General features: G+C 40.4%; 1 long non-coding RNA gene across 2 annotated transcripts in view; it reads left to right on the top strand.

Moving 5' to 3' along the window:
- Positions 1-16,526, top strand: part of LOC121045147 (uncharacterized) — a 35,721-nt gene that overhangs the window by 9,742 nt on the left and 9,453 nt on the right. For both annotated transcript variants that reach the window (XR_005797609.1, XR_005797608.1), the window contains exon 2: positions 15,603-15,716. This is a non-coding gene — a long non-coding RNA (uncharacterized LOC121045147). The remainder of the gene's footprint in view (positions 1-15,602; positions 15,717-16,526) is intronic.

The following is a 16,526-nucleotide window of genomic DNA, read 5'->3' as shown; positions in this document are numbered from 1 at the left end:
TCATTAATCCTGTCTTCTGCTGTGTACAATTTGCTATGAAGCCCATCTGATAAGTTCTTTAGTTCATATATTTTATTTTTCATTTGGGTTATTTTTTGGTTTTTATTTATCTGTGGAAATTCTCCATATTTTCATTCAATTTTTTGGTTTTTATTTTAATTTATTTACCATATGTATAATAGTTATTTTATTTTATTTCATTTTATTTTATGTATTTTAAGTTTTTAAGTTTATTTATTTATTTTGACAGCATTAGTGGGGAAGGGACAGAGAGGGAGAGAAAATCCCAAGCAGGCTCAGAGCCTGATGCAGGGTTTGAACTCACAAAACTGCAAGATCATGACCTGAGCCCAAACCAAGAGTCAGACACTTAACTGACCGAGCCACCCAGACACCCCTGTGTAATAGTTATTTTAAAGATATTTCCTGCTTATTCTAATATCTCAGTCATCTGTGGGTTTGCTTGCATTGATCGCTTTTTCTCCTGATGATGGGACACATTATATAAAAGAAAATGGTGGAGTATGATAATATTTTCCCACAGAAGGGGGGAAATTTTTTCTCCATCAGGCAGCTAGGTAGAAGACTGATCTCTTTTATCAACTCAGGAGATGAGTGGGGTTGGGGCTCATTTGTTGCTTAATTAGCTTCAGGTCTCCTCTGGTTTCAAGGGTCTTCACAGTGGGATCAAGTCCCTCCCTTCAGCAAAGTTTTGGAATATAAATACTATAAGTTCATGAAAGATCTTTCCCTGCTTTCCAGTCTAGCTCTTGCTCCTGCATCAACATTTCCTAAGCAAAATTCCCATGGAAAAAATTGGCTGGCTTAAAGAACTAGCTTAGCATTTGGAACTTCCCCATATTCCTATGTGCTCTATCAGCTCACATATGGCATTTGGCTGCTTATTATTATTTTCTTTACCCCAGAAAAGTCCCTCAATCTCTGGCAAATCTGATCCTCTCCTGCCCTGCCTTGACTTGGTTGATGCCTCCAGAAACAAAAGCGATCACCAGTTTTTACTTCTCTAGTAAGGGCTTGTCCTTCTCTGGAATTTAATTCATTCAGACTTTTTACATTCATAGCTTTTTGATGGTTTTAAAGGGTATTTTCCGATTGTTATAGCAAAAGCAATGGTTTCTACATCCTACCCATCTGTGTTGGGAAAAATTTTAGCCAAAGATCAGTGGACATTCTCTTTTTCTTTACAGTCCTCAAATTAAGTTAATAGATTCTTAAAATAAAGCACTGAGTGAATGGTTCAGAATTCTAAGATACAGCTACATAAGTGTTTTGAAATACTTTCTTCATTTTCTGCTTAAGATAACGTTAAATAATCAGGACTTGGCAACAGTGCATTCTCAGCTCTTTGTGGGTGTGATCTCTCTCCTTGAACTGTTTGCAGTATCTGCACAGAGTTGGAGAGCACCTTACCCTAGGTCCATTTTATGAAGGTAACATAGAAGGACAGTCCACCATCAGGTTCTGCAGACACAACCAAATCATTGCTGCCTCTTGATGTAACCTGCCTGTTTTATCCCGAGTGATGCCATCCCATTATAGATTTTTCTTTCTCTTTGGGTACTGAGAATTGATATTTCTGAATTCTCTATTAGAGATTTTACAAATTAACAAGGTCACAAAAGAAAAACTATTGAACTCACAGGCATCCGTTCAATTCCCTGCTGTAACTTATGTGAATTAGTCTTTTGATCTAGTGAATATTTTTCCAGGTTCACAGAGGGAAGAAATACTGTCTTGTGGCAAGGAGCCAAGGCTTCACAAAAGCCCCCTATATTGTCATTTACTACTTTCTGGATCCTTAGTAGACTTGAAGTTCCTTGATGTCAAGCACTGGATTTGGTTTGCTCTTACATTCCCTGTGCTTAAGTAGGGACTTGGTACATACCTACTGAGTAAGTGAATTGGCAAGAGACTAATTTTACTGTCTAGGAATAGTGATGGATATGAAATTGAGGTATCAACAGTTATGTAATACATGCAAAATTAAAGCTCAGACTGAGAGGGCAGCTGCAGAAGTGGACCAAGCAGCTCTGTACCCCGGAAGCACTATTGTGCATGGACTTTCTGACTGGAGGACCAACTCCTATGCACAGGCATATTTCAGAAAAGATGAAACAGCCGAGATAATAACTAGCACATAATAGGAATGTGTTATAGGCCACTATATATTTCTATCCACAGTAACTAGAGAACCAAACATGAATCTGAACTAATCTGGCCCCAAAGCAGGGAAGATCCAGAAGGACACTGTGTTGTCCCAGGAGAAGTCTTGGACACATGTTTGCCAAAAGAGTTTTGAATATATTAGATGCTCTGGATAAGACCAAAAAACTTATGTAGGATAAATATGTGAAAGTCTAAATTCCTTCCTATAACTGAAACAAGAATGATATGGCTAGAGGGAGTCATCTTACCATCTTAACAAGACAGTTACTTGCCTCAGTGTCCCTTTGTGGCATTTCTTTGTGGTCCCTTTACCCCTTTTCTCAGCCTTGGGGGGCACATAGATTGGGGAGGTGAGTACAAGTAATTAAAAAGCGTTCATCTATTACTTTTTTCCTTTTTTATAGTGTAATATTTTATTTATCATTGTTAATTTTACTGACATGATTTGAAAAAAATTTTTAACGCTTATTTATCTTGAGAGAGAGACAGAGAGACAGAGAGGGAGAGAGAGTGTGAGCAGGGGAGGGGCAGAAAGAGAGGGAGATACAGAGTCTGAAGCAGGCTCCAGGCTCTGAGCTGTCAGCACAGAAGGCTCGAACTCATGAATGGCGAGATCATGACCTGAGCTGAAGTCAGACACTCAACTGACTGAGCCACCCAGGTGCCCTACTGACATGATTTTATGCATACAAAACTCAATAGAAGAAATTTATTATTGTCTGCATTTGGCTATTATTGTCACTTGTTTTATGATTATTACCGAAAATAATTTTCTTTTTGTAGAGGAGGGTGGTATTATAAAATAATCTGTCCCAGGTGTCAAATATGCTAAGCATACCCTGCATAGGAGGAGATAGAACTAGGGAACCTTGGCCTGGCATGTGTGAAAATGGTAAAAAGGAGGAAGAAGTTTTTTCTTCTTCTTTAAATTTATTTATTTATTTTGAGAGAGAGAGAGAGAGAGAGAGAGAGAGAGCGCTGTGGAAGGGCAGGGAGGGGGACAGAGGGTCTGAAGCAGGTTCTGTACTGACAGCAGTGAGCCCAATGAGGGGCTTAAACCCATGAACTGTGAGATCATGACCTGAGCCAAAGTCAGACGCTTTACTGACTGAGCCAGCCAGGTACCCCAGAAGTTTCTTCTGAAGAGAGATGAAAACTTACAGGATTTGGTGGGTCTCAGGGGGTTAAGGTTCAGCCCATCAAGACTGTAGACTTTACCGTTCCCAGGCAATAATGCATGTATGTGTACACAAAGGGTCTAGGGATAACTTATAAAACAATTTGTTTTTCAAGATGATGAAGACCTATGCTGTTTATTTTTTAAGGGCCTAATACAAAAAGGAAAAATTTGTCAGTGAATGAACGAAGTGATGGAATAATCATGGTTAATTCTTCAGTGTTGTTACCCAGGGGGGTGTCAGGACATGGATTTTCTGCTTCAGGAGGGAGCTATTTTCAGTATGAACTCCAGGCAGGAAGAGCCCTCACCTAGGGAACATCCTCCTTGTTATGGACTGAATGCTTACGTTGTCCCAGCATTCATATGTTGAATCCTTAATTCCTAATGTGATGCCATTGGGAGGTAGGTTCTTAGAGAGCTAATTAGATCATGAGAATTAGTGTCCTTATAAAAGAGGCATGAGAGAGATGGTCTTTCTCTCCTATATGTGAGGACACATCAAGAAGGCAGCTGCCTACAACCCCAGGAAGAGGCTCATTCCCAAACCTGATCATTCTGCCACTCTATCTTGGATTTCCAGCCCCTAGAACTATGAGAAAGAAATTTCTGTTGTTTAAGCTCACCCACTCTATTCTGTTTGTTAGAGCAGCCTGAGGTGACTGTGACACTACCCATCTCCTGAGTAAATGAGGGTGATACAGGGCAATGCCTACATCAGCACAGAGTCCTCGGGTGGGAGCAATGGCCAAGAGCTGCGACATCACAGACATGGCTATCACATGGTAGTGTGAGCTGGGGGAAAGAAAAACCCTTTCCAGCTGCCAGCTAATAAAGACCTATAGAACAGATGTTTGAGATATGTTTTTGCTCTTTAAGGTATGTCTCAAGAGCAACAAGAATCTCCAACATTATAATGTCTACTTTTCTCCGTAAGTATAATGGAAAAATTTCAGTGACTCTTACAAAAATGATTTATTGCTCACTCATTGAGCAATTTTCACACTGGATGTAATAGGTCCTGAAGCAGTTTTACAAATTGCCTTTTGTTGTTTTTATATGGAAGGCATAGTAGAGTCCTTCAGGGTGTGGGTGTGGCCAAACTTGACATTCTATCGTACACATATCCAACGTTTTGATCTCTGATAAGAACCAGTGCTTTCCCAGGTATCTTCACCTTTTCTTCATTTTTATCATTAGCACCAGCAGCTGACTTCTGGGAGCTACTTTTCACACAGAAACAAAACTTAAGTCAGTTCATAAAGGTTATGGCATATAAGACAACAAAAGAGAGAATGAGTGAATTGTGTTGATAATTGGGGATTTGGTTAGGGTTATTCACTAGCTACGTTGATGACTTGGTTCAGACTACTTATCTTACAGAATATAAGACTGCAAATTTGTGTCTTAAAGACACTACAAAACAATACGTGTTGTGGGCCTTCAGTGCTATTCAAGAATGGACAAACCGAAAACTATAGAAAGCTTATGAAAGAAATTGAAGAAGACACAAAAATGGAAAAATATTCCATGCTATGGACTAGAAGGGCAAATATTGTTAAAATGTCGATACTACCCAAAGCAATTTACATATTCAATGCAACTTATCAAAATAACACCAGCATTCTTCACAGAGCTAGAACAAACAGTTGTAAAATTTGTATGGAACCAGAAAAGACCCCGAATGGCCAAAGCAATCCTGAAGAAGAAAATCAAAGTTGGAGGCATCACAATCGTGGACTTCAAGTTGTATTACAAAGCTGCAATCATCAAGACAGTATTGTACGGGCACAAAAACTGACACTCCAATCTTTGGAACAGAAGAGAGAACCCAGAAATGGACGCACAAACATATGGCCAACTAATCTTTGACAAAGCAGGAAAGAATATCCAATGGAATAAAGACAGTCTCTTCAGCAAATGGTGCTGGGAAAACTGGACAGCGACATGCAGAAGAATGAAACTGGACCACTTTCTTACACCATACACAAAAATAAACTCTAAATGGATAAAAGACCTAAATGTAAGACAAGAAACCATCAAAGTCCTTGAGGAGAAAGCAGGCAGAAACCTCTTTGACCTTGGCAACAGCAACTTCTTACTCAACACATCTCCAGAGGCAAGGGAAACCAAAGCAAAAATGAACTATTGGGACCTCATCAGGATAAAAACTTCTGCACAGCGAAGGAAACAAGCAGCAAAACTAAAAGGCAACCGACAGAATGGGAGAAGATATTTGCAAACGACATATAAAATAAAGGGTTAGTATCCAAAATCTATAAAGAACTTATCAAACTCAACACCCAAAAAATAAGTAATCCAGTGAAGAAATGGGAAAAAGACATGAATAGACACTTCTTCAAAGAAGACATCCAGATGTCATGAAAGCATGACACATGAAAAATGTGTTCAACACATTTTGACACATGAAAAAATGTTCAACATCACTCATGATCAGGGAAATACAAATCAAAACCACAATGAGATACCCCCTCACACCTGTCAGAATGGCTAATATTAACAACGTAGGCAACAACAGATGTTGGCGGGGATGCAGAGAAAGAGGATCTCTTTTGCACTGCTGGTGGGAATGCAGGCTGATGCAACCACTCTGGAAACAGTATGGAGGTTCCTCAAAAAATTAAAAATAGAACTACCTACGACCCAGCAATTGCATTACTAGGTATTTATCCAAGGGATATGGATATGCTGTTTTGAAGGGGCACATGCACCCCCATGTTTATAGCAGCACTATCAACAATAGCCAAAGTATGGAAAGAGGCCAAATGTCCATCGATGGATGAATGGATAAAGAAGATATGGTATGTATATACAATGGAGTATCACTCGGCAATCAAAAAGAATGAAATCTTGCCATTTGCAACAACATGGATGGAACTAGAGGGTATTATGCTAAGCGAAATTAGTGAGTCAGAGAAAGACAAATATCATATGACTTCACTCATATGTGGAATTTAAGATACAAAACAGGTGAATATAAGGGAAGGGAAGCAAAAATAATATAAAAACAAGGAATGGGACAAAACATAAGAGACTCTTAAATACAGAGAACACATTGAAAGTTGATGGAGGGGTTGTGGGTGGGGGAAAGGGCTAAATGGGTAAGGGGCATTAAGGAAGACACTTGTTAGGATGAGCACTGGGTGTTATACATAGGGGATGAAACACTGGAATCTACTCCTGAAATCATTATTGCACTATATGCTAACTAACTTGGATGTAAATTAAACAAATAAGATAAAATAAAGTAAAATAAAATAAAATAAAATAAAATAAAATAAAATAAGAATGGTCAAGACTGGAGAATGCTAAACCCAAAAGGCTTGTAGATGACAGAAGTCTTCTGTGCTTAGAAATTATATATTGAGTGGCTGTAAAGGTAGAGGATAAGTAACAAGCATCATTTGCCAAGAGCAATCTGAAATATAAACAAAGAGACTCAGGGCAAATATGCTTGCCCTTGAGCCTGCTGGTTGATAATCACTTACCAGCTTTGCAAAGCAGAGGAAATGGGAATTCAGGAGGAGAACCTCCTGCATATCCTGTCGTTTGTTGTGTACCAACAAGCAGAATAATCTGCATGGTGTCCTCACTACAGACAAGGAACTTAGGCATTCTCAAAAAATGATTTTGTCCCCCTCACAAAATTTCAAGTTAAAGAATGTTTTCAGGTATCCTATGCAGATAACCAAGCTGGGTGAGTCTGAAATGATCATTATAGTCAAGGTTCTGATCCTCATGACGATCAAATAAAAGGACCCCTCCCTTCCTCCTGCCCTGCAGAATTCTGTTTCCATGAGGTTTTTTTCTTGCTTGTCTGGGAGACGTAGCTCTTACATATACCCTCCCAACAGCAGGCAGGGTGCAAACTAGAAGCAGTCATTTCTATTTGCGTACTTGTTTGACTTGCTTCCAGAAATTCAAATATCCAGAGGTTTCAAGTTACACACAGTTCAAAGATTATTTATATTACAAGAGTTTCCTTTAAAAAATCATTGCTCCATTAAAAAAATCACTGCTTAATATACTTTTTAAAAACCTTGGCTTACCAAAAATCGATTTTTGAAACACCTTTTGAGTGGTTAACCTTGCATGTTGGGTCCAGGACATGTTTATTCAGTGCTCTCCATCTACTTCATTTTGGCCCATATGGGCTTCAACTCATGATGACAATGATGTCAGCTGCCTTTTCAGCCACTCTGTTCTCTCCCTCCCCTCCCCCAAGTTCAGTGTGATTCAGTGCCCTCAATGATTCTCTTCCTGTTCAAGAGTGAGGCCTCAGGGCTCTGGAAAGGTTTTCCTCCTGTGTGTCCAGGGAACTGCTCTTGGCACTGATTTCCGAACCTTCCTGCTGCGTCTGACCTGCATTTGGGTGGAGACCTCTCACCTTGATTCTGTTGTGGTCTCTCTGCCTGATTCCTTAAAACCAATGATCTAGAAGGCTCCCTGCTTCTGAGAGCTCTTTGTCCTTGGCACGTTCTGTCCTGCTTTTCACCACATACACCAGCCTTGGCCTCTCGCCCATCAGCATGCTCCAGCAACCCCAGGCTGAGTGGGGGCCTCACTTGTCTGGGAGGGAGCTTAGACACCCTACGTGACCCTCCAGATGCTCATGGGTTCCAGTTACATTGGCACTTTCCCAGGTGGGCACAAGACCACTCATGAGCATGCAGTTGAGGGAGGTGATAGAGCAGCTGCTCATCTGAATTCCCCTCAGGGGCATTGACCAGGCCACTGGCAGCACTTAATTCATGCTCAGTTCAAATCTGAACTCTGCTGGAAATGTTAAAGTGAATGGAATTCTGTGCCAGGGAAGATGTCCATTTTCAGTTCATTCACAGTGTTTGGATATTTAGTTGTATTTAAGGCTTGGTACGAAGTCAACTCCTCAAATCTTGGGAGAATTACTACCTATGGTTTGGTGTGTGTGTGTGTGTGTGTGTGTGTGTGTGTGTGTGTTGGAGTGTTCTTTCCTATATCCCAGATTTCATATCATTTCCTTTCCTACTGAATTGTCATGCCTGTGCCCTGGCTGCAAAGAAGCTGGGAAAGCAAGGTTCTGACTTCTCCCCTGAGGAGGCAGTAGTCCTAAGGTGGAAACTTTTCTAAACTCAGGAAGGCTATTCAAACAGTACTGGGTGCCAGAAACTATGAAAAATATCCTTGGTACTCACTGTTCAGGCTGTCAGGTCTATTCTGCATTTCAACAATGACTTTGAAATGGAGATAATGCCTTTCACCCCTCATTAGTGCCTTAGGCTCCTATCATCTTACATAGATTTATTATTATAATTAAAAAAATTACTAGATAGAAGAAAAAGAGCCTACAAAGAAGTCTTACTTTTTAAAGAGAGTATTGTTATTTTTTGTTTAAAAACTACATGCGCATAATTTTAAAAAGTCAAGCAGTGCTAAAAGACTTATTTGAAAAATACGTGGCTCTCCCTTGCTGAACAGCCCTTACTCCACCTCTCCAGAAGCAATGCCTTTGAACTTTTAAACTTTTCTTCTCTTAAATGCCTCTATATTTCTAAATATGGATACACCACTCTCTCTTGATTAATCACCTTTAGACATTATTTATTGGCTTCCCATTATGGGGAAATGAGAACTTTAAATCTCTGTTACTCCTTTTTCTCTTTTCACACTTCAAATATAATGACAGCACTATACACTGTAACTATAATGAAGTCCATATTTTCCACTTTTTGTATAACTGTTTAATGTTGTCCACTTCTGGATTAAGAGTATATTTTCTAATTCCTACTTGGGCAAGTTGTTTTTCTTAGAATTAATAGTGATCTCATTGATTTTTTACTTCTTTGACTTTGTGGGATTTCTGGCTAAATCTTCTTACATTTTCCCATAGTTCTATGAAATTCAACTCAATTCAGTTTTCTATGCACACATCTGTCAGATAATCTGTTGGTTAACAATTTAACCTTTCTTGGAGTCTGCTCTCCTGGGGCCTTCTTCCCTTGTTTTAATCATAGCTATTTGTTCCCTGGATGGTTTCCCATCCTGGACCTTCCTTTTGCCTTTCTTCTCTGTTGAATCTCCTATTTCCTGGATCCCATGCGCTCTGTTTTTTTGGTTAACTCCATTATTTTGGTGAAGTACATTTTTCTGCAGTATTCTGAAAAAAAAAATATGAGAGATAACTTGTATGAGGCTTTGTTTACCTTATTCTACTTTCAAAATGGATTGATAGTTTAAATGGGTATAGAATTTTCTGTTGGAGATCATTTTACTCATTTATAAGGTATTCTAATTTCTTCCAGCTTATAGTATTGCTGTTTAAAAATCTGATGCGCCTGGGTGGCGCAGTCGGTTGAGCGTCTGACTTCAGCCAGGTCACGATCTCGCGGTCCGTGAGTTCGAGCCCCGCATCAGGCTCTGGGCTGGTGGCTCAGAGCCTGGAGCCTGTTTCCGATTCTGTGTCTCCCTCTCTCTCTGCCCCTCCCCCGTTCATGCTCTGTCTCTCTCTGTCCCAAAAATAAATTTAAAAAAGTTGAAAAAAATATAAAAATCTGATGCCATTTGGGGGACGCCTGCATGGCTCAGTCAGTTAAGCATCTGACTTCGGCTCAGGTCATGAAGTTATGGTTCATGAGTTCGAGCCCTGCATCAGGCTCTGTGCTGACAGCTTAGAGCCTGGAGCCTGCTTCAGACTCTGTGTCTTGCTTTCTCTCTGCCCCTCCCTGACTCATGCTTTGTCTCTTTCTGTCTCTCAAAGATAAATAAACATTAAAAAAAATCTGATGCCATTTGGAGCACCTGGGTAGCTTGGTTTGGCATTCGATTTCAGTTCAGGACATGATCTCACGGTTTGTGGGTTCCAGCCCCACATCAGGCTCTGCACTGACAGCTCAGAGCCTGGAGCCTGCTATGGATTCTATGTCTGCCTCTTTCTCTCTGCCCATCCCCATCTTGTGCTATCTCTCAAAAATAAATTAACAACAACAACAACAACAATCTGATGCCATTTTCATTTCCAGTTTTTTGTATGTGACTTGTTTTTTTCCTCTCTGGAATCTCTTAAGATCTTTTGAGATCTTCCCTTTATGCACGGTGTTCTGAAATTTCACAAATGATGTGCTTTTATTGATTAAGTATTGTATCCTTGGTGAGCTCTTTTAATTGGATCAGTTGTGTCCTTCAGTTCTGGGTATTTGCTGGCAGTATTTCTTTGAAGCAATTTTCCCTACCATTTTTGTTGTTGTTGTTCATTCTTTTTGCAATTCCTATTAGGCATATATTAGGCCTCTTGGACTGATCCTTTATTTTATTATCTTTCCCTTCCTAGTGTCCATTTCTTCATCTTTTTGTTGAATAGTTTAAGGAAGCCAGACATAATATTTAAAATTTTAAGGTCTTATTACTGGAATCTGATTATTTAAGAAGATAGCAGGCTATCTTTCTTCATTCTCTGAAGTCATTAATTATAACTTTCTTGAAATTTTTTTTCTTGCTTCATTTCTTTTTTTTTGTTTTTCTTTTTCTAATGTTTTTTTTTTTTCTGTTTGCTTTTGTCTTTGTCTTTCAAGTCTTCAGCTCTCCCCAAATGCCTGGTGTCCATTCATTTTTAATAATGAGGCACTAAAAAGGTAATTAGGCTTGGTTTGGCCTTGTTGACTTCTCTGGATTTCATGTAGGGAAATTTGTTGGCCAACCAGACTTCCCTCAAATGTCATTATTTATGGGTCTTCTTTCTCCCATGAGGGTGTTTATTTTTTTACATCTTTTTTGAGGAATCAAGTTAGATAACAGTGTTCTAAAGCTGGAATAAGGAAGAAGGCTGAAGGTCTTACCTTCAAAATATAGTGTCCAGTTAATTCTTCTTGAGAGTCTGGCATCTCATGCACATCCTTCTCTGTGCTTGGCATCCCTGAGATGGAGGCAGTCTGATTTAATCCATCCAGAGAGTCTACATCTATCTCCCAACAAGATGGAGGAGGGTAACTGCTTTGTAGCACATGGTGATGGTTTTACTCTTGCCATGTTGGTACTTGATGACTTCAGTTTCTTAATCTTTTGTAGGCTCTTCAGGTCAATTAGTTCTCTCTTTACTGGTTTCTCCCTTTGAAGACGTTTGGGTTTTACTTGACTGCTCTGCTAAGTGCACTCCTCTCTCTGCTTTCTGGATTCATATGTTGTGGTTCTGCTCTACAGATGTCTTCTAGTCTCATAAAAATGGGGCTTGTTTATGTTCCTTTGTCTTGTTCTCTTTGTTCTACAATATTTTCCAATAAGAGGCTCCCTTTATGAACACAAGGACCTAATGTGTCAGAGAACGAGTGTATGAGTTACCTAAATTTATCCCAACATAGTCCTTAGGACTAGGTGACCATGTAATTTGTTATCTGAACTGGGGCACTTTACAATGCATCCGGAAGAGGGAAGATGTTTCCATGTTGAAACAACAGGTGTACACTTGGACTGTTCAGAAAAAACTGGGGTATATTGTCACCCTATATAGAACTCAAACTTTCCTGTAATCTCTAGAGTACCAACTTTATCATATATATGTTTATATAAATAAATACACACAAATGTGTATATATATATATAATTTTTAAAAAGAAAAACATATCCCTTTAAAAATTATTCTTTAATGTAGTGTGCAGTGTCCTTCATCTTGGTTTCTGGCATGCATCCATAAGGACTGGACTAGATAATGAGCTGAAAGACAGCCATTATGCTGTGTTCAAAATTGCCCCTCCCTTCCTGACTCATTATCCTCTTTAGGCCAGACTTGTTCACTTCGACTCCTTCCCTTAGGATGAATTATGTCTCAGGAGACTCCTTAGTGCTTCTTGCAGACTGACCCTTGGAAGGCTTGCCCCACCAACCTTCCTCTCATACCTGGAGGTGTTTGAATCACAATGAATTCAGCTTAGGGTTTTAAGCCTGGACCTCTGTGAGTGTCATGCTTATACTTTGCCTTGGGATCTGTGGGAAAAAAGGGATGGCAACAAGTTGAATTCACAGTTCCTCTTGGGAAGTTTATACCAGAGCCAGCCACACCTTGTTACCCTGGCACGTGCTCTCTCTCTCTCTCTCTCTCTCTCTCTCTGTCACACACACACACACACACACACACACACACACACAGCGTTATATTATACTGGGACCTTGAGGCTCCTCTTTCACATCTAGCTCCCAAGCCCATATCACCATTCCTCAATTCAATATAAATCAGTTTATTTAATTCAGATGTATTTCAACACACATCAGTGCCTAGTGAATGTCAGACACTAGGTGGGGAATAAATACATGAAGGTGAATTTTTGCTATCATGGATGTTATAGTCTAGCTGAGTGTAGATGTAAGAGGGTCAATATTTTTAAAGAGACCTTCCTTAGAGGTAGTTCCTTTCATATCGACAGAGGAAGAAGAAAGACTGCCTTCTGGTGTGGGAGGAAAGAATTTGGGCGTAGAGAGAAGAAGCTCCCAGAGGGGTTTGGGAAAAACCTAGTGCAGGAAACATCTTCCTTACTCTACATTTTCTAAGTCATAGCCTGAGAAAATTGTGGGACCCTTAGAGATGTTCCACTTTCACTGCCGTGCCTGATAACATGGTGCTGGTTGAGGGAGGAATGTATGTTAGAAGTGGCTGAGGAAGTGTCCATATATCTGGACCTGAGACACTTTCCAGTACTCCAGCGTCCTTGCATAACATCCAGGGAATCAGAGGTTCCTGAGTATCTCAGTGGGGGGTGGGGTGGGGTATGCAAATGCTAGAGAAGTGATGGGCTTAGAAGGCCTGATTCTGGGTCAAGAAGGCCATACCTCAGCTGTGAATGCCATTGGCATGCCCCAAATGAACTGGGCAGAATTAATCACGTGGTAGTAAATGCCAGTATAGTACTCAGTGGCCAGACCAGGTCAGCCATTCCTAAGAGTATCTCATTCATCACATTAATGATTGGATCAATGCTCAAGTTTGAGACAGGAGACAAGCCATGAGCTGGTAGATGGGTGTGGTAAATTCTCATTAGACAGTGGTCTAGAGCAAGAGTACAGAGGAATGGTTTGGAGAACACAGAAGTCATATGAAGTGAGGCATTGGATAGCAGAAGTATACGGCCTCAAAAAAGAGCTGGTTTGGGCATGAATGCGGGTCTGTGGGATTGTGATCAGAAGTACCCCCTTGGATCCCATGGATGGATGTTGTTTTAGTTTCCTATTACTGCTGTACCAAACTACCACACATTAGTATATTGTCTTACATGTCTGGAGGTGAGATGTCCAAAATGATCTCACTGGGCTAAAATCAATATGTTCGCAGAAGTGCATTCTTTCTGGAATCTTTAGGGGAGAATCCCATTTCTTGCTTTTCCAGCTTCTAGTGACCATACATTTTTAGCTTGTGGCCCCTTCCTCCATCTTTAAAGCCAGGAACATAGGGCCAAATATTTCTCATGATGCCATATTTCTGATCTTTCTTCTGCCTCCCTCTTGTATTTATCTCCATGATTACATTGGGCCCACTGGATAATCTAGGTTAATATCCCCATTTCAATGTCAGCTGATAAGCAACCTTAATTCTGTCTGCAACTTTTACTTTCCTTTGCCATGGAACCTAACATAGCGAAAAGTTTCGGGACTTGAACGTGAGTATTTTCAGGGGAAGGCATTGCTCTAATTACCACATATATTCTCCCACAAGGCACACACATGACTGGTGCCTGGCTGATGGCTTTAGGAAAGAGGTGGCAACTTAGCTGTGTTTTGAAGGAAAGGTAGAGGTTAGTGAAGTTTGGAGATGAAGAGACAGAGTCCCAGGTAAGGGAGAAATTTGAGGAAAGTATCAGAGTTGGGAATGTGAAGAACAGAATGCAGGACAGTTTGATGACAGCAGTAGGTACCTGTGGGGGAAGAGAGAGAGATGAGATTGGAAAGAATGGTAAAGGACAACAGGTTAGTGCCTTGAAGTTAATATGGAAGGCACTGGAGAACCATTGAAATCTTGCATAGGATCAGGTAAGGAAAGACCACAAAATAAATATGTAAAGATATGTGGTCAGTCACTAAATCATTTGGTTCCCCTCACTCAGGCAATCTTTGATTTTAGGCTTGTGACTTTTATTGAAATTGTCCAATAAGACTCACTTTCCATGATTTGCCAAAATGTAGTTGAAGAAGCCCATTTTGTAGTTTCCCAAAGATGTGGATCCATGTGATGAACTTTCCCTGCAATGAGTGCCAAAGTTTGTCTCTTGACATTTACGTACTTTCTAACTTAGATATTGTGAACGATACCTATTGATTTGATAGGTTGTTGCTTGTTTGTTTGTTTGGGTTCCATGAAGCTCAGAGCCAAATACTAAGTTAGTAAGTGCCTTAATTCTCTGTCTTGTACATTTATATATTTTCTAATTCCAAGTGGTCTCCAGTTTTTCTTTTATGTCTCTGTTAGGGGTAATTCTCTGAATTCCAGGGGCAGGTGAGGAAAGAAATGCAGGATTGTGTATGGGCTAGATCAGGAAATGGCAGCTAGATCAGGAAATGGCACACGTAACTTCTGCTCATGTTCCACTGACTAGAATTCAATCACACACAGTGCCTCCACCTAATAAGGGAAGCTGAGAACCGTTGACACATTGTGTGCTGGAAGAAAAGGAAACTTATTTGATGAATAGTCAGCCTCTGTTATTATGGACTGAATGTCTGTGTTCACATGAAATTCATGTGTCGAAGCCTTAACTACCAATGTGAAGGTACTAGGCGTGCGGCCTTTGGGAGTTAATTAGGTTTAGATGAAATCATGAGGGTTAGTTCCTTATGATGGTATTAGTGTTCTTATATGAAGAGACCAAAGCATCCTCTCTCTCCCCTCACTGTTTGAGGATTCAGAAAAAAAAAAAAAAGACAGTGGCCTGCACACCAAGGAGAGAGCTTTCACCAGGACCTGGAGCCAAATCAGCCAGCACCTTGATCTTAGACTTCCTAGCTGGTCCAGAGCTGTGAGAAATAAATTTAATTTTCTGTTGTTTAAGCCACCCAATTAATGGTATTTTGTTATAACATCCTGAGCCAACTAAGGCATTTGCCTATCTCTCCTCTGGTTACCAGGTACCCATTTTGTTCTTACCACACATGGAAAACACTCTCCCCAAGAAAGACCATCCAAAGTCTCACCCAGTCATTCCCTCAAACTCTAAGTGCAGGATCTCTGGCTGATGATATGCATTTGTCTCCCTTATGTCTGCAGGTGACTCCTATGGATCTGAAAAGATGATTGTCATGTCCCATCCCAACTTCCAACATGCCATGTACAGCAGGGACTGGATACCTCACAAAAAACTCTCATTCAAAAAAGGGCAAGGTGGGGACCACATGTGGCTGGTTCAAAACAAGAAGGGGGTTTTGTCAGAGACGTGGGGTGAGGCCTGTCACTGCCTATTAGTGGGGAAGTTTCTTGAATTGACCTGACTCGGATTTGGTTGAAGAATTTCCTTATTTCCTTGTTCATTGTCCTGTATAACTCCTACTGCACCCTCTGTAAGAGTCTACCAAGTCCTTTTCCTCCACAGCCTTCTAAAGTAGGCTTTGGAAATTATGGAAAGAGCCTAAATGTCCATCAACTGATGAATGGATAAAGAACTTGTGGTTTATATACACAATGGAATACTACTTGGCAATGAGAAAGAATGAAATATGGCCTTTTGTGGCAATGTGGATGGAACTGGAGAGTGTTATGCTAAGTGAAATAAGTCACACAGAGAAAGACAGATACCGCATGTTTTCACTCCTATGTGGATCCTGAGAAAGTTAACAGAAGACCGTGGGGGAGGGGAAGGGAAAAAAAAGTTAGGGAGGGAGCCAAACCATAAGAGACTCTTAAAAACTGAGAACAAACTGAGGGTTGATGGGGGTGGGAGGGAGGGGAAAGTGGGTCATGGGTATTGAGGAGGGCACCTGTTGGGATGAGCACTGGGTGATGTATGGAAACGAATATGACAATAAATGTCATATTAAAAAAAGTAAAGTAGGCTTTGGGAGGATGCCCCCTCTTGGGGACTGTAGAGCTTTTCTGGCCTGGTACCCGATCATACAAATCTGGCCAGTCACACTTCTTTGGGGGAAAAAAAATCCCCCAAACTCAATCAATTCTCGTCTTGTTTCTTTCCTCCCA

This window comes from Herpailurus yagouaroundi, unplaced genomic scaffold, assembly GCF_014898765.1.
Source record: "Herpailurus yagouaroundi ecotype Mexico unplaced genomic scaffold, PumYag 189, whole genome shotgun sequence".
Classification (NCBI taxonomy): domain Eukaryota; kingdom Metazoa; phylum Chordata; class Mammalia; order Carnivora; family Felidae; genus Herpailurus; species Herpailurus yagouaroundi.
Note: the sequence above shows the minus strand (reverse complement) of the source record. Positions and strands in the feature narration are given on the sequence as shown.